At 36.4% G+C, this 19,420-nt stretch overlaps 1 protein-coding gene across 9 annotated transcripts in view; it reads right to left on the bottom strand.

Annotated features, from left to right (window-relative positions):
- Positions 1-19,420, bottom strand: part of KCNT2 (potassium sodium-activated channel subfamily T member 2) — a 230,867-nt gene that overhangs the window by 122,076 nt on the left and 89,371 nt on the right. The window lies entirely within an intron of this gene.

Genomic DNA, 19,420 nt, shown 5'->3' with positions numbered 1-19,420 from the left:
AATACAATTTTCTCTTTTTATATTATTTTTCACATATGCTACGCTGTTATTTAAATGACCCAGCAATCCCTCTCCTGGGTATCTACCCAAAAAATTTGAAAACATTTATACATAAAGACACGTGTGCTCCAGTGTTCATTGCAGCTTTGTTTACAGTGGCCAAGACATGGAAACAACCAAAATGTCCTTCGATAGATGAATGGATAAAGAAGTTGTGGTATATATAAACAATGGAATACTATTCTGCGGTAAGAAAAGATGATATAGGAACATTTGTGACAACATGGATGGATCTTGAGAGTATAATGCTAAGCGAAATAAGTCAGACAGAAAAAGCAGAGAACCCTTTGATTTCACTGATATGTGGAATATAAACCAAAAACAACAAAAGAGCAAGACAAACAAATGAGAAATAAAAACTCATAGACACAAACAATAGTTTAGTGGTTATTAGAGGGTGAGGGGGTTGGGGGGTGGGAGATGAAGGTAAGGGGATCAAATATATGGTGATGGAAGGAGAACTGACTCTGGGTGGTGAACACACAGTGGGATTTATAGATGATGTAATACAGAATTGTACACCTGAAATTATGTAATTTTACTAACAATTGTCACCCCAATAAATTTAAAAAAATTGATATTTAATTTTTACGTGACTTGTGGATTTTCGATTTTATGATGACTAAATATATCTATTTTTTAGACATTCTATGCATGTTGGGAAATATAGAATCCCTGCCATGCACATATTTATGTTTTTGGCAAAACTGTGGTCGATATTCACAATTCTGGGCTTAAACTGGACTTTCAAAACAATTTCATGTAGTCATTTCTGGCTTAATGTAACTTACCTTTATATGAATACCCATTGTGACAATGTCTATTTTAAAGATCACTGCGACACAATAAAAATCTTTCAGGAATTGTACAGCATGGTACATTGGCAAGTCTTTCTAAACCAAAGTGGACGTGCATTTAATTATACAGACCAGAGGACAAAGGGCCAGCCAATTAGTGAAATAAATATCTTTCATATCTGCTCAGAACTTGGTTATCACCAACGTACACTGGAAACATAGGGAAGTCTCCTTGGGGTGTTTTAATCACCTAATACTTACATAATCAATAATGATAAGAGATGGACTGTGTAACTAGAACCGTAGGAAATAAATGCAGCTCTTGAGCGGTATAATGTTTTATGTGGTTTCCAGCCAATATCTGTTGACATTCTAATATGACCTATAGATATCAGGATGAAGGCAACAAATAATAGAGGCATAAGCTAAGGAATATGAGGAAAATTGTGCAGGTGGAGAGCGGTAGGAATTTTTTCATTTTTGGATATGTTGAATCTGTCATTCCTGTAAGGCATGCATAACCAATACATTGCGATAATATGTTTTATTAATATATGTATACATATTATATACCATTTTTATACTCCTTGGGTAAACCCTACTTGGTGGTAATTTTGGTGCGGTTCTAATATTTTCAATTTCAAAAAAATAGTAATGTGCACTTGTTATAAGACAAATAATAAAGACATAAATGAGAGGCTATTAATATAATTCCATTTCTATCTACCCTTGAGGTAATTAATATTTAGTAATATGTCCTGCTGGTTTGATATTTGATTTGTTTTTAATGTATACATGCTTTTGATTTTAATTGACAATTTATCATTATACGATTTTTATGTCCATCTTTTTAAAGGGATTTTGATCTAGTTCTGTCTCTCAGTATATGTTCCTTAAAAAAACAATCTGGCAGAAGACGTTAACCAGATACAAAGTTCGGCAGTCAAATATATCTGGCCACTCTGGATTCCGCATCATTTGTTTAGCAAAAGACTCTGAAGATCCTTTTAATGAGTGAATGTTTATTACGAGAGCAGAACTTTTATAAGATTAACCAAATATATCAGCTAAAGTTCCCAGTTTCTGCAAAGTATTTCAGAGGATTAGGGTTTTATGAACTGAATTATGAGAACATTAGCTCATACTTTGTGCTTTGTCTGAGTGTGTTAGAATCACAGTCTAGTGTCATCGTTAAATGATGGGGATAGCATTTTACCTTTGTCCACGCCCAAGATTACACAGCCCTGGATTAACTATTCTTGGAAGGAATTTAATAGTGAAACTGCCAGGCCCTGAAGTTTCATTTATTTATTTTTTTATGAAAATGAAAAGATACAATTTTAAAAGGCGACATCTAAAAGTGTTCCATCTCTACCCTTCATCTCAGTTTAATACTGCTTAAAATCCGTAAATATGCATTTTGAGAGCACCTACTCTTCCATCCCTACATCCACAAGAATCACTCTGCCTCACTGATCGTTCCTTGGTGTCTGCTGATTTCCCACGAATCTGAGCTTCGAGCACATTTAACAAAGTACAGTTTATAATTACAGGCCCACAGAAGCCATACTGAGTGAGGGATAAGCATCGTTCCTTCCTCTTCCTGTTCACAAAAGAGCTGAGAGAACAGAACAAAATCTTTCGTAAGCCCTGCAATTATTTGAAATGTGGATCACCACACTGGGCCTGCTACATGGAAAGGAGGACTCCAAATTGTTTTCTCAGTAATTTTTTTTTTTTAATTCTACTTTTTTCTATTAACTGGAATACTGGTAAATCTCACTAACGGTAATTTTAAAGACATCATTCAAATGCTTGCAAAGGTCATAACCACATTGAGTAACAAAGCAATAGGCCCCATTGTGTACTAAATACACATAGAGCCATGGTATGTATCATACCAAGCATTTAATTTCTAAGTATCCCAGAAATAAAAAGACACGTACAGTGCAATTAAGTTTCGTTTTAACGAAGTATTCCTCTATTTAGAAGAGCTGACATCTTAATTCATATATTTTTAAATCTAGAGTTGTTGTTGTTTTTTCCACCAACCTAGTGAAAAAAGATCAACAGGGCATGAGATTAAAATTATCTAAGAGAACACCACCATTAATAGGGTGGTAAGTGTTCTTTTTTATATTTCAATTAACAGGATTCCACATTTTCCCTTGCCAGTCCCATAGATTATGTATATTTTTAATGAAATTACATTAAAGTATTTTATTCCATTTCATCTCCTTTCTCCATTAATGATTTAAATAAAATAAAGACATCTGCTGAACAGTCTTGGTAAATTTCTCATAGATTCATCAGCCTGTGAGCCATTACTAGTATAATGTATGCAGATGGAAGGAGAATTTTTGCTGTTGCTGTTGTTCATGGTGGAAAGAATGAAACTTATAATTATGTAGTGTTTCGTTCTGTTTGCGTTCCTCAGGTTATATGCTGCCCTGAGCATGTATTCATATTCTCCTATTATCATTTATTAAGAAATGTGTACTGTGTCTCAATGTGAAATGTATTTTCCAGAGTGAGTTAAGGATGTGAGATGAGAATGAAAAGCTGGGAGAATTCTGATTGTGCAGGAAACTTAGAACTTAAGATGGGATTTTGTATGCATCGCAAGGCACATAGAAAATCTTTAACATTAAGCAAGTGGTGAGAAATTATATTTATATTTCACAAAGGTCACTTTGGTTGCCATGAGATGGTTTGGAATGAAGCCAGAGTGAACATAGTAAACCAATTACACATCTGCTGCTGTAAAGAGCTTAAGATAGTTTCGATGAGCGAGGTGATGACTGAGAGGAAAGGTGTGGATAGATTTTTCAGATATTTAGGAGGTAAAATCCATGGGATTTGTTCACTGTGTATTGTGTGACAGGACACGTATTAAGAATGATTCCATTTCTTTTGGGAATTGCCCAAAAGAAATGGCTGTGGTTACTACTTCACAGACATTGACAGTTTAAGGAGGAAACAGCATAAACTTGCTTTTGGACATATTTAGTTTGAGGATTCTGAGGAAATGTCACAGAAACAGTTGGAGGATAGAAAGGATGTAATGAAAGTCATAGAAACTGGCCAAATCCAATTTGGTCACAATTATCAGGTTCTTTTTGGAGCACATCGATAACCTGTAATGTAAAGAGGAAATGGGTGGCGTTTTCGAACCCCATCCCCAACTTGCTGCCAAATATTATACATTGAGAGGAGGTTTTAGACCAAATTCTGCCACATAAAGCATTTATTAATCCTCCAAAAGGTTCCTGTTCTGTGTGTGTCTGTGTGTAACTCATGGGATGAAAGGTTCATTTTTACAAGAAAAATGTGAAAATGTGTTCAGCTAACGGTCTTGTGAAATCAGATGGCAGAACCCTCAGATGTCCAGGCACTGCTACCCTAAAGGGTCAGCTCGCTGTGCTCCCCATAGTCTCACAATCTAATTATGCAAGAGCAGAAATAACCACACCACACTTTCTTGCCAACCACATGTCTTGAAAATATTTCTAATTCCCCTTATGTTCACTTGTCAGGATTTTGACACAGGTATTGATGCCTGGAGCTCGTGATAGCCTGGTAATGGGTTCCTGATTAGAGTGCTTCATAGTCTTATGAGTTTAAGTGGGTTTCAACGTGTGTAGACACGTATATACCACACTCTCCTAAAATACTTGTGGGACTACAAAAAAACTATAGCTAAAATGTATATGTTCTGGGGAAAAAAGGTATGACATGAAATGAAAGGGCCCAGGACTGTTCACTGAGAAACTGACACATTTAATGGTGTGTTACAGAAGAGGACAAACTTCAGTAGACATAAAGAGTGCACAGATGTGGTGTGTGTGCATGTGCGGGCACCTATGGTGTGTGCATGGGGGTCTCTGGATGTACCCCACACGCCCACACACATTCTTAGAACCATCGTGTACATGTAAATGATTCTTCATATACATTTTTCTGACTTTAATGTTGGGACTGACTTACACAGGCTTTGTGAGTCCTACCTTGACATCAGAGATCCCCGCTAAATACCAGGGGTGCCAAAGAAATGTACCCACGTGGACGCTTTGGTCAACATTGCTCAAGCAGTAGTTTGCCTTAATCAGAAGTGTCTGGACGCTGATGGGAACCACTCTGAGCACCTCTTGTCATTGCAGAAGTCAAATGTGACTTGTTTTCATGTTTTGTTACCAGTATATATTATTACAATTTTAATACAGTGTTCCTTTCTTAAAATATGTGTACCTTTTTTTGGCACCCTCTGTATATCTTTGCTCCATTCCCAGTAATAGAATAGTAGAATGAGATCCCTTTTTTAATGGTTTAACATTCAAAAAGAAACAAATAAAAAACACAGTATCTATTCTGCTTGCCTCTGTATTTGCAATTCCTCTTTCTGTTGGGTTATTTGGAAAAAGGATATTCAACAGGAAAAGCTTCAAATCTAGTCATGAACAGTCAAAGTAACTTCTACTGGTTGCAAAGAAGATATAGTAGATATTTGCATAGAAAACTCAGAACTCGGCTGTGAAAAAACGTTACCATAGTGCAATAGGGTGACAGTATAGCTTTTAGAGTAAAACTAGTAAGGGAGATGAGCCCAGTGAAGTAGTCACAGGGACAGATCATAAGTTACTTTATATAAAACAACAAGGAATTTATATTATTCAGAAGACACAAACGAAGAATTTTAAGCAAGAGAATGAATGGTGTGATCAAATGGAGTAGTGGTGAGCTCATTCACAGAAGTCTGCTGATACCCTGAGTAGTAACTTCTGCCCCAAGCACCAACTGTATTTACCTTAGACTCTTAGTCTCCAGGCTGACAAATCATCTTGGAGACACGCCCGTGCAAATTTCCACGTGCAGTTACAGCTAAGAGGAAAGGAAATACTGGATGTACACTGCTACTAAATTCAGTACTGTGGCATTTTCTAGTTGTTAGCCCTGGCCTCTCTGCAATTCACTTTTTCTTTTGCTTGAATTATTTTTTAATTTAGCTGATTCAGTTTTTAAAAGTGAAGTGCTTAGTCAATCAAACATGAGCTCTACACACCGTTAACCCCCATTGTATATTTAAAGACACATTCACATTTGAGGTTCATAAAAGTAAAATATGTACACATCCCAATTCTCCTCAGAAAAGGTGTGATCTAGCAATGGATTTCTTCTTTACTATCAAGAAATTACTAGATGAGCACTCAGTTTATATGTCCTTGCACATGAAATGTGACATGGTACCAAATAGATATCGGCTGACTTACTCTCATTAAACATGATCCCACAGGATCTGGTTCCTTCACATAACACAACCAATCCCTGACATTCAGTCCCTAGTCAACAGTTTCTGGAAATCAAGTAAGGCACAAAATAAAGCTTTATTTTATATTTTCTAAAATGGTCAAAATTTAAGAAGCCATGAAAAACAAAAGAGAGCAGAGCTTAACATGTTACTTCACATTGTAAGCACTGAGAATTACTCTCATGGCAACAGTGACTCTTATTTTTACGCTCTCATTTACTTGAATAAACATTTTAAAAATGTGATATTAGTATGTCACGTTCATCAACAGAACAACTTGGCCATAATGGTAGCACTTTTACTTTCACGATACTTGATGTCTACTTAAAATAAATTGGAAAATGTCCCCTTTCTAAGAGATGGCCAAGTGAACTGATATCTCTGTCATAGAGTATAATATTCATAGATAAGTCTGTAATATACAAATATAACCCTAGGTGAGTAAGAACACTCTTGAGAAGAATCTGATTGGTTCGTCTGAACACTCGAATAACCTTTATATTGATGGTGGATTTAATTGCTTGTTAGCTAATGTTAAATAGATCAGTATCTATGTAAAATGGTTTCCTAGGTAAATAATTATTCTTTTCACTGGAAATTACAACTGTTTTCCTGAGCAATGATATTTATTCGAAGAGCAGTTTCAGGAGGTCAGTGACACATTCTAAACTAAAAGAATTATCTGGAAAACGTAATTTGTGTTAACATCAGATAATGCACGTTTTGCTTCTATGGTTTCAGTGTTTTAAAAATCTGTAACAGCTTGACCATATCAGATTATTTACATTCGAAGAAATTAAACTAGGAATTAACATTGCAATGAAGTACTACCATTAAAGAAAAATTTTTAATTCTGTACCTTTTTTGCAAGAGAAAAAAAATTAAGCAAAGATAGCATTGTAAAATCCAATGTATACCACAAATAGGCTATTTATTTCCTTTCAGTTTTACTCATCATGAGATCCACTCAGCCCCCTAGTTTCATTTAACAGACAGCATCTTAGTAGCATTTATCTTTTCTTAGAAATCATGAATGTAATGAAATGACATAGCTTTGATGACACTGTTATGGAAGTCTGGGGCTCACTGGCTGAGAACCGGTCTAGTCCAACTCCTTTCTCTACAGAGGCGTCAAATTAGAGAAGAAAACGAGTCAAAAACTTGAGCAAGGGTCTCTCTACCATAAGACATATGCGTCACAGCCAGAATATAGTGAAGTTTTTCATCACTTTTCCCCAGCTTTGTAGAAATCAAATAATGTGAGCCTTTTCTATGGACAGTTTGAAATTAGACATGCTTTTCTTTAAGAGAGAAATCGGGAAGAAAACAAGTCGCCTCAATGCACTTTGTTTATTTAGGCCCTATGTTCTCAATCTTTCTTTGTACCAACAGGAAACCAAATTCAGTATCCAGTGAACTACATAACTAAGTGACTAGAGTGAATGTCCGAAATTAGATGAAATTTGCCTAAGCTATGCTACCTTTCCCAAGTGACAAATGTGTCTACAGTCTCTTCCCCTTAGGTAATGTGAAGAGAAAAAGACTCACTTGCCATCAATCCTTGTACCTGTCTCTAAGCAACTGGACTGTAAACCTCTAACAACTTTTGATGTATGTATTAAATACCTGTGGCAAGGTCTAGAACGGGGCTAGTACAGGAGAGATAAGAGTCCACCAAGTAACCTTTATTCTTAATCTCTTCGGATATGATTGAACTTAAAGCAGATTCACTATTGTTTCTATCTTTAATCAAATATTTTGTCCCAAAACGTATAAATGCAGCATCATTCCAGAACATATATAAGTGAAGGAAAAAACTGAGTTTGTGGTAAACAATCAAACGTAACGTTCTAAGGGTCGTTGGTGGTCATGGGGTAGCAGAATAGTCAGGACATATGACTGAGTTGTTAAGAAAGGTTTCATTAAAGATTTAACATACGAGCCGAGACCTTACGAATGCTGAAAGCTACACACAATGTGACATATAGATGACGTACTACAGAATTGCACACCTGAAACCTATGTAACTTTACTAACTGTTAACGTTAATTTAATGGTTAGGAATGTTTATTGGTCACCCCAATCAACTTTTAAAAAAAGCAAAGAAAAAGAACACCAAAAGGTAAGTGAAGATGAAGCAAGGCAAGACAAAGAGTACATTAAGTTAAAAAAAAAAAAAAAAAAAAAAGCCCAAATCATGACTCATCATGATACCATCAAGGAAAGACAGAAAACAGCCATGGGGCAGCCTGAGCTTGAGAGCATGCCGTATCAGTTGAGATCCGAGAGGTAGGCAGGGCCAGACATGGGCCACCTTATGAGTATCTTTGTCTGTTTATTTGATCTAAGTACGTCGGAGGTCCCTAAGCACATAAGACTATGCTTACTGCTTTGTGGAAATATATTGTAAGAGAACAAGAGTGTCAGCAGACAGACCAGGTCTCCCAGGAAAAAGACAGTGGCTCTTGGACAAGCAGTGACAGTGCAGATAGAGAGGCAGATGAAACCTGGAGAGACTGTGGTCCTAGAGCCAAGAGAACTTGCTGATTCAGTGCATGCTCCGTGTGAGAAGAGAGGAGTCTGGAAGATTTCAAGCAGTTTAGGTTTTGATGGGACTACATGAATAGTGGAATAATTGACTGACAAGATGGGGGAGGGGAGAGATTACCAGTCAGCGTCTGGATGGATTTGGAAGCCACAGGCACCTTTGAGTTCCTCTAAGCAGACAGGTCCTGGAGAACAAGCAGAGCCAAGAGAACCATTTCTCTAACTCTTTTCAGACTTCTGGGAAGAAAATTACTGGGGAAAGTTCGGTGTCATTGTACATTATCCCTTCATGCCTCTCAGTGTTCTAAATTATCTCCTAGGACAAAGCTGAACCCCGCAATGCACCATGATTTGTACCACAACACACTATCCCCTAAAAGCACTGCTTTCCTGGGCCTGGAAAACAGATCATAATCGGACAAAACTAAACCATTTCTGGTGTCGCATTGACGTAAAAACCGCTTACGCCCTTTCTCTGACTATATCTGTCCCCTCTTTAAACCGGAGATGGTTCTGCAGACCTCGTGGTGCCAAGGGGCTCCTATGAGGGCTTATTAACACAGCAAGCCAACAGATACAGCACTAGTGCTCTTTTGGCATTAGGAGTATCCTTATAGGAAATGACGTATGTCAGTGTCTCTGCAACATTCTGCCTACAGAACGCAATTCCTGATTTCTGCAGGGAGTGTGCGGCAAAAGACGCTGAGTCCACGGAGGAACTTGGGTGCTTCCTTCTTCCCATTAACGAGAACTAAGCAACATTACATTTCTCCCTCCACCTCAGCTGCCCCAATGCTTAAGACCAGATTTAGACTTCATCCTGGCTACCTTCATGTGTTGTTTCTTCTATGTCTGCTATCATGACCCAATATCGTGTCTGTTTTTAGAGCTGCCTCGAGTTTATATATTTTTCTCTCTCTCTTTGACAAATGAGTAAAGTAAGGCTCAGAGGGGTTATTATTTAACGAAAGTCACACATCAAGAAAGTGACACAACCAAGACATCTTCCAATTTCATGAATTTCTGTTTTTACCAATAGTCCCTCACATAGCTATGTATGTACATATACCCCTGTAACAAATAAAACCTAAGAACATTATTGTTTGCTGAACTAGAAATCTGGCCCCTGGATTATGGCAATAAAAATCCTGCTTTGTATTTAGATAGTACTTAATACTTTGACAAATGCTTTTGTACAGTTTATTTTGATCTGGGTGGTTTTTCAGCACTGGGTACTGTTTGCCTTTAGAATTGTAAAATAGAAAAGATTTAGAGAAAGGCAAACAAACAAACCAAAAAATCCGGGGAGAAAGGTAAAGCATTTGTGGAATATGTGGCTAAAAGGAAAGTAGACTGAGTACTTCAATTGTGAATATAAAAGATAATTATAAAGCAGGGAACTGAAAGTGGTTTTTCACCTTCACAGCAAGCACACTAATGGGAACAAGCTCATGTGAAATTCAAATGAGATATTCAGAACATCCTAAAATCAATTTGCTAGCAAACCAGGAACCTAAAAATAAATATGTTAAACTTATATATAAAGATACAGCAAGGGTCCATAATAAATAGAATTCCATGGGCTAAAAGAGAGAAACTGTAAAAGAAAAAAAGAGGATTAGGTGGCCAAATAAACCTGGATTACTAGGAAAAATCAGAAATATGCTGCATAACTTTTTATAGCACAATGTTCGTGAAAATTAATATAGCCCTGAGGCAGGAGATAGCGTCCGCTTACAGGATGGATGGACTTAAGAAGGCAATATTAAAATGAGTCTCAACACTGAAATCAAAATACTTTGAAAGACATTAGCAAAGATTATGGGCACGAAGAGCGTAAATTATAATACAATGAAACTGAAAAAATTTATAAAGGGGAATTTGTGAAAACAGCAATGTTACATAATCACAAGTAGAAGGATTCTAAAAATCAGTTGAAATGCAAAAGTCTCTGTGCAATTTAAGAAGTTAGGTAACAGACAATGAATTAATAAGAAAGAAAATACTAGGATGGAAAAATGAGGAATTTGAAAACAGAAAAAAATAGAGTTCATGGTATTTTTAAAAGATGTACGAGTTCTACACAGATTTGGCTGCTTGATGGTAAGAAAATGCTTTTAATATAATGAAAAAGTACTATAAAAGCTCTGACGTTGACTCTGCTTTAAAATAGACAACCATCTGGGTTGGATGGTACAGAAAGGGCTATGTTTGGAGAAATAGAAAATAAAAAAAATATTCTCAGGTTCATTTTAGTAATGTGATTCTTTATGAAAATCTACCATTACATTCTTCTTATCAAGTTCCTGTATTTTAACTAGTTTTTACTTTATACCGGGGGTGCCAAAAGAATGTATACAAGTAGACACTTTGGTCAACATTGCTCAAGCAGTAGTTCGCTGTCATCAGAAGTGTCTGGACACTGATGGGAATCACTTTGAGACCTCTTGTCATCGCAGAAGTCAAACGTGACTTGTGTTCATCTTTTGTTATCAGTATATATTGAGTATTACAATTTTAATACACTTTTCCTTTCTTAAAATGTGTATACCTTTTTTTTGGCACTGTCTATATATTTTACTGTCCCCTTTTTTGGATGCAAGTAAATGAAGATCTTATCTCCTTATCCATTGCCCCATGTATCCTATACAATGCGTCTTACTGACCTGTTCAGCTTTTTTGATTTTGCTCTGTTTTGCACCCAGAATTCCACTTTGTTCATTGCCAAGGTGCTCTCCTCTGATCTCCTGCCTAATGATTACCCATATAACCACCAGATAACACCCTAATAGCCTGCCCCGTCCCAACCCCTCTCCTGAATTCCCGGCTCTTAGAGACAAATGGCTACCCAACACCTCACCTTCGATCTCTAAAAGGCTTCTCAACTATTCTGGACTCTATTTCTATTCTTTATGTTCTTTTCCAGATTTCCTCATCCTTGGGGATGGTACCATCATTCAGTCAGTTTCCCAAAATGCAAATATCAAAGCCATCCTTCCATTTCTCTTTATCTCACACCTTATATCCAATGTATCAACAAAACTGTGTCACTTAAAAAAGAATGATGGCAGTAAGAACACAACACAGACCTATACTGTAACAAATTTATAGTGTACAGTAGATGATATGAAGGTACAGTCATGGAATTAATTCATAGAAAAGGCACACTATGAACCCAGGATTGTCTAGGTCTGATTTATGATTTTTACCCTCGTACCAAAGGGCAAGCGCACCTTAAACCTTCCTGCAGAAAGCAATTCTGTCGTCACTCCAGTGTTGACAATACCCATCATTCAGGTGGAACCTGAGGTTCATAATAAGTGACAGAAAGTAAGATAACTGTGTTAAAATCCATCTGAGTGAAATGCACATGATACATGGAAACATTTAAGCACAGACTGAACCAGAATGGAGAATCTTTCTTATTGATTGTAAAGCTCTCTATTTTTAGTAAAGATTTCTCACGCCTCATTCTTCAGAAAGAGCCAGCAGGTAACACAACTCGATGTACAGCCTGTCCTGGACAAGTCTACACTCACCCACTGACTGCTTGAGAGGACAGATGAGGGACCACTCAAGTGAGGTGTGACCTCACAGTGCACCATTCACAGAAGTGATGGACCTGCGCTCTTAGCAGAGATGAGAACTAGGAGTAGAAGATGGAGCCCTGGGTACCCAGAAGGCATAAGCAAGAATACACAAGACAAAGCAGCCAGAGCAGGTGTGGTGGGGCTAGACAGGTGCAGTCTGGGACGTATTAACTATCTCAGTCCCATCTTGCAATTGGGTCAAACCAAGCCTATTACGGTGTCATAAATACTTTTTGTTAACATATGGCTGCTTCATTAAAAAGGCAACATTAAAAACCAGAGAAGCAATATGAGCACTAAAAATTATACTAGATGAGCATGCATTTCAAATAATCAAGGAATTTAAATGAACTCAATACAGCATTTTTAAAGATTTAATGCTGGCTTGACATTTTTTCTAGAAAAATAGTTCATTTTTGAAATGTTTGATGAAGAATGTTGGATTTGAGTTAAGAGTCTACTGTGAGGTTTGCTTCTTTAAAGAAGACTCGAGTGTTATCTTTGATTCAAATCCATACATCATTTCAGTGTTAAGTAATTGTAAAACAAAATCTGAACATTTCATTAGGACTTAAAATACAGACTCTCGCATTACCCTCTTTAAAAGGACTGAAAATTTATAATCAATTTGCTTACTTAAATAGATCCTCTATATAATAATGAGGGCACCTTAATTGCTAATCACTTACTCTGTGCTTTTTTTAAAATTTTCCTCTTTTTAAAACGTTAACTCTACATTTAGTTATTCAAGCCTTGGCAAGATTTGTAAGGAAAACATTAATTGGAATGAAAGGAAATATTGAGACTGTAAACTTTTTCACCACCTGGTAAATGTCAATTTGTACAACAAAATGTTTTCAGAGGAAAAATGTCACATGGCAAAATGAATAACCTTAAATATCCAGACACCCCAGAGTCCCTTTGCTATGCACAGTTCCTTGAAATTTTTCATTAACAGTGGCATTCTGGGCTGAAAGCATCTAACACTTTGATTTCATGCATATAATTCAGACATTAGCATTCAAAGCAGCCCACATCTTCCACTTTGGTACTTACTGAATGAACACCAATTAAGTTGTCCCAAATAACCATTTTCATTTCCTGTAGAGTATCTGCCTGAAGCCTAATATTCCCATGGAATTTAAGATAATTAGAGATGTTGGGGGTTTACATTTTCAAAGGAGAAACTGTGCTTTTGAAATAATAATAAATCTGGTATTTCTGTTGTTGAAAAAAATTCTTCCTCTACTGGACATTGTCTTTGCATCTATGCAAAAAGGGTTAGTGAACCATGCCGCAAACTCTTAATACACCAGGATTCATTCTGAGATTATCACTTGATTGCTTTCCAACGTGGAGGACCATCTTGAATGGTGTAAAACGAATGTCACAGACCGTTTCCCTCAGAACTTCTATGTAAAGATCTTTTGAAGTCACTGGTTCTGCTGTGGGTATGGTGACAACTTGGGCTTTCTCTGGCTCCTTCACCCTAGCTGCTAACAGGAAACCTCCTTTGGCTGGGCGCCCATGCCATAGAAAATAAACATTCATCCCCACCTCCACCTAGATAAGCCTTCAGCTGCAGCTCTGGTAAAGTGCCATATGGAATGGTGTCCCAGGGCCAGTGACAATATGTTCTAATGTACCATGTTACCCTGAAAATAAGACCTAGCTGGATCATCAGCTCTTATGCGTCTTTTGGAGCGAAAATTAATATAAGACCTGGTATTATATTACATTATTATATTATATTACATTATACCCAGTCTTATAGTAAAATAAGACCCAATCTTATATTAATTTTTGCTCCAAAAAATGCATTAGAGCTGATGGTCCAGCTACGTCTTATTTTCAGGGAAACACCATATATACCATTGCTTCTCATAACCTATATTTTTTCTTTATTTTTTTTCTCATTTCTGTAGCATACTTCTCAGTCATTGTATGTGTAAAAGTAACTATACATCACCCTCATAATTCAAGGGTCGTTTAAATTCTGTCAAATTTCAGGTTCTAAATAAATATTCCTTGGGAACTTGGGAACAGTGTTTTAGAAACTATTAGCACAGATGAGAGAATATGGCTATCAGGCTGATTCTTATTAGTTTGTAGGTAGTGCCTTTATTTCTTCCTGAAGTTTTAGCCTGGCCCTCAGTAGATCAGTGGACATTTAAGTCATAGCTACTCAGCCATCCCTTTTTGTAAATTCCTGCAGTGTTTTGTGCCTTCCTCTATAAATTGAGGATAATAATTGAATTTACTTTATGGGCTGTTGGAGATTAAATTAGTTAATACATGGGAAGTGCTCAGAAAAGCACCTACCGATAGTAACCCCATGCAAGATCATTATTCTCAGTATTTGTATGTTTGAAAATAACTATACATTGTTGTCACGTTTCAAACGTAGTAGCTTGTTTCATACAGAATTTTAATCCCAAACCATGTTATCTAGATTTTTATATTAATAATAATTACATTATTATTATTTATATAAAATAGCCATATTTGCTTTTCTCCCAAATTGAATGTACCTTACTTGACGCATTAACTACCTAAAACCTGCCCACCCACTTATGCAAAATGTCATTGGGACCAACAGTTTTCTGTTTGTCCTAGTGTAACACAAACTTGATCTTCAGACACGTGTACTCTCCGTCATTCATTTGAAATATCAGCCAAACAAATGTGACCAAACAAAAGGAAGAATGAAATAGGACAGTGATCACACCATCCGACCATCTTCTAATGCTTTGTCCACTTTGTAGTCTTACCTCCTCCCTGTCCAGTTCCCAAAGGGCTATTTACCTTAGCACTGAATCCGTAAAGAGAGTTCCAGCATCTAAACATCGAGCATTCAAATAAGTCTTAATCCAGGAGGCTCAAGAAAATATACATACTTTTGAATTCAGCATGCTAATCATGTTTAACTAAATCACATTTTAAGGACAATAACTAAATGAACTTATTGTCTCCTGAACTAAGACTGAGATTTGAACTGAATGTTTTACGTTTGACTAAAACAAGTAGTATCCATTAACCTGCTATAGCTCTGTTATAACGCTGTGAAATAATATGACGATATGTAAACATACTTATTCAAATAAAACTAAACCAAAAACTGAACTTTGCAACAAACGAGGTGCAAAATCAGTCTACTAGTGTAAACTCAGAAAACCAAATGCATCATATATTCAAGGACTTACTGTTGGTTAGAATATGTTAATAATAAAGCTAAAGTCATGCACTTGATTCCCGGATGTACCAGTTTCCTTGGATTTGTTCCAAAGACACAGGCTGCATCTTTGTTCCAGAGTCCCAGCTGCCTTGGAAGTGTGTGTTATTAACCAAGATGGGTACACAGCAGACGTGTAGGCAGATGAGTCCAATTCCATGACAATGACAGGAAAAACAATTCTGAACACATTCTCTACAAAGAGTGGGTCAGCAGCTTCATTTCTATTTCAGTTTGGCACTGAGCTTGTGTCTCTTGTAGACAGATGCTTAATGATAGTTCTTTGTCATGTTTATAATGAAGAGAAGACAGATTTTAAACCTACGTAGCAGTTCCCAAGCAGGTAATTTTAAGACTGTGAGATTCATAAATAACACAGTCAATGCATGAAATATTAGTTCCTGAATCTTTTGGCACTTAAATTACAATGCACATATTAAAAATCCTGATTTTGAAAAGCATTGCTAGGCATACTCTATGATATAACAGCAATTAATTAAAACTAAACTCACCACAAGGTAAAATATATGTACATACGAGTATGTGTGTGTGGGGGTGTGTATATACATTTTACACATGCATGTATATATTTTACATTGAGATTATACACAAATATACATACATATATATCTGAGATACCCTTCTTTTATAGATCTGGTAGAAAAAAATGGTACTTTCTGACATGATATATGGCTCAATATTCATAGAGCAGGCCAAAAAAAATCTTTATTCATAGGAGAAATACTTCTAAATAGTTTTAAAAAGAGTTGTTACTTCTGTATTTAGACAGCAATCTGCTAAAATCATTTCTCTATTTACCATGCCCCTGCTTTCTACTTGTCATTTTATTCTAAGATTAAACAAAGAAACTGCCCTAAACAAAGTGAGATTGGAGCTGTGGGTACATTGCAATGCTGTGTTCATAAAAGTATTCAATGCAGAGAGGCTGCAATTGTCTTTAACTTAGTGAGGCTAACCAGGAGAAACAATATTAAAAATACGTAGGAAGTACAGAAAACCTGAATGCATTCCATCGGAGGAAGATGGTTTCTCATATTTGCTATTAAGTATATTTCAGGCTTACTGCTTCAGTTTTATAGTATTATTAAGTTACTATGCTTAGATTTTGGGGAGTAAATTAGTTTGTGTGGATTCCCATGATAATTTAATCATCTTATATAAAGAGGACATTTAAAGTGGGGAAAAATTAAAATTTTCCAGTGTTCGCACCGTATGCACTCTGCTAGACATTTTATAAACATATCTAATAAATCCTCATTTTAAAAGAACATAAACTTCTTACAGGGTGATTAATATTATCCTCCATTAATTATGTGGAAACTATGACTAGATAAATTAAGTAATTGCCCAAGGGCTCCAAACTAGTATAGCCCTGAGCATTAAACAAATGATACATGTATGGACCTTTGTGACTTATCAATGGTAGAGATTGATTATTGTCCACAGTATCGAGTTTTTCTCTTTTCCATGATAGTACATACGCAGCTAGGGTATCTCACCGCTCAGCTAGGTGACACTTTTTGCAGGGCCCCTTTCAGCCATCTGTGGATATATGACCAAATTCTGGCCTGAATTAGGCATGTAATATCTGGGTTGTGCCTTCTCTTCTTCCTAAAGGCTGGAATTAGGATGTAATGGCAAGACTAGAGCAGCCATCTTGAACCTTTAGACAGAAACCATGTTTTGAGAATGGCGAAAAATAAGATATAAGGAAACTTAGCCTCCAACAGTATTAAGCTGATATAACAGCTTTGGACAGACTACCTAGACATTTCTATTGGTTTAAGTGGCTGTATCTTTGTATTTGTATTTTATAGTGTGTGTGGTGAAACTCTTTGTGAAAACAGCCTGTATGATAAAACTAATATAATGTTCATATTTTTCATATAGATAACTGCACTTTTGATAGTAAATTCAAATAAGACATTCTACCTTACTATGATGATCATGATTTATGAAGCCACTTTACTTGTTATGCTAGACCAGAATACACAGAGAAAAGAAAGTTCAGTTTCTCTAGATATTATAATTGTAAAACATTAATGTAAATGTATTAATATACATGTGATTAAAAACGTTTTATGTAGCTAAACATAACTCTATAATAATTGCACATTAAGATACAGGTTCAGATATCTATATTAGTGACATCTGTAACATTAGATAATATCTGTCAAAGCTACCACTCAGTTGTCTAAAATAGAATCACATACACACAACAATAACAAAAGCAACTAGAATTGCATATCAAACAAACAGCAAAACACAAATAATTTAAATAATGCATAAATTATGTAATGGAAATGTCACGTGGATCATTAACACTCTTTATCTATCATTGTTGCACCCCTTGACATAAGTTGCAAGATGTGTCTGGTGCTTTCATCGAAAATAAAAACCGCTCAAGACGGAAAGTAAAAGCAAAGAGAGAGCCCAGTATAGATGGTTTGTTGTAGTGAGGATGCCTCCCGAGCAAAAGTCAACTGTCACTATATAAAAATAATTCGCCCTTATTATAGCATTGATGTTGCAATTACCGCTTCTCTACATCTACTTTTAACAGACTTCCATAATATTTAGAAATCCTTCGCTTTACTTTTTGTAATTTTCCAGCACTTGAAATATCGACATGTGCATACATACATAAAAATTTTATTTTCTTTGCATAAAATGAGGAAGATTCCTAAATTACCCAAATAATGTCATTCCAGTAAATTAAGAAGTTTAAGTGACTTTAAAAGGGAAGTCATTACTGTTAGTATTTCATATTTATGCACTTAGATGTTTGCAAGGTGAAGAATAAAAACAATTTGTGAGGTGTAAGAAAATTTTAATAAGATGGCATTGCAACAATTTTAGAGGGATATTTGGTATTTATAAAAACATTAAATATCTCCAAATATTTATTTTTTAAATACAAAAGTATGCAATAAAACATTTAAACCTATTTAACAGAGTTACTAATTGCATACTATTGATGCAAATTGGTTGCCATACCTCTATGTCTAAATGTGTTCAGTAATGTGCCCTATAATGATGTTTTGGTCAATGACAGAACACATGTATGATGGTGATCCCAAAAGATGATAATGTTGCTGAAACGCCCCTACCACCTGGAGACGTCATAGCCATCCTTATGTAGCCCAACGCATTACACACCCGTGTGCGGTGATGCTGGTGGAAACAGACCTACTGTGCTGCCAGTCCTATAAAAGTACAGCACATACAATTACAGTAGTTGGCTGGACCATGTAGGTTTATGTAAATGTGCCCGATGACATTTGCACAATGACCAAATCACCTAACTGCGCCTTTGTCAGATGTCCTGAAGTTACACGAGACTGTGTTCACACACATCTGGAGCTAACACATCTGGTTCAGTCATACTAGCCTTTGAGGGAATTCTTGTTTTCGTACTTCCAAATTAGCTTTTTATCTTTCTCATCGCATCAAATCCAGTTACACATCCTATCTATGACTCCTGCAAATGTACATTATTTCACCTCATTTTTTAATGTTCATATTTTCTTCTCTACGTAAGGATCTGCTTGACTCCATATGGGCAGGGCACCGTTCACGTTGGCTTACTTTTGAGCTGTCAAAGTGGGACCTTCCAAAAGAAGAAATAACTATTTTCTGGAACAAAGAGAAGTTTCAGGTCTGGCCTTGCCCGGGCAGGAGGCGCGCCCTTGCGTTATGCCTGGCTACACTCTGAGACATCATGGAGTCAGGGCAGTGGCCGGGACATGAGGGACCCTGACAGTTTTCTCATCAGTGTTTCTGCTAGGAGGACTCAAACGACAAGGGTCCCTCCATGTCAGCGATTTGAAGGACAAATTCTTGTTTGACAACTATGGCATGCAGGACA

This window comes from Rhinolophus hipposideros (assembly GCF_964194185.1).
Source record: "Rhinolophus hipposideros genome assembly, chromosome: 26".
Taxonomy (NCBI): Eukaryota; Metazoa; Chordata; class Mammalia; order Chiroptera; family Rhinolophidae; genus Rhinolophus; species Rhinolophus hipposideros.
This window is presented reverse-complemented; position numbering and strand designations above follow the sequence as displayed.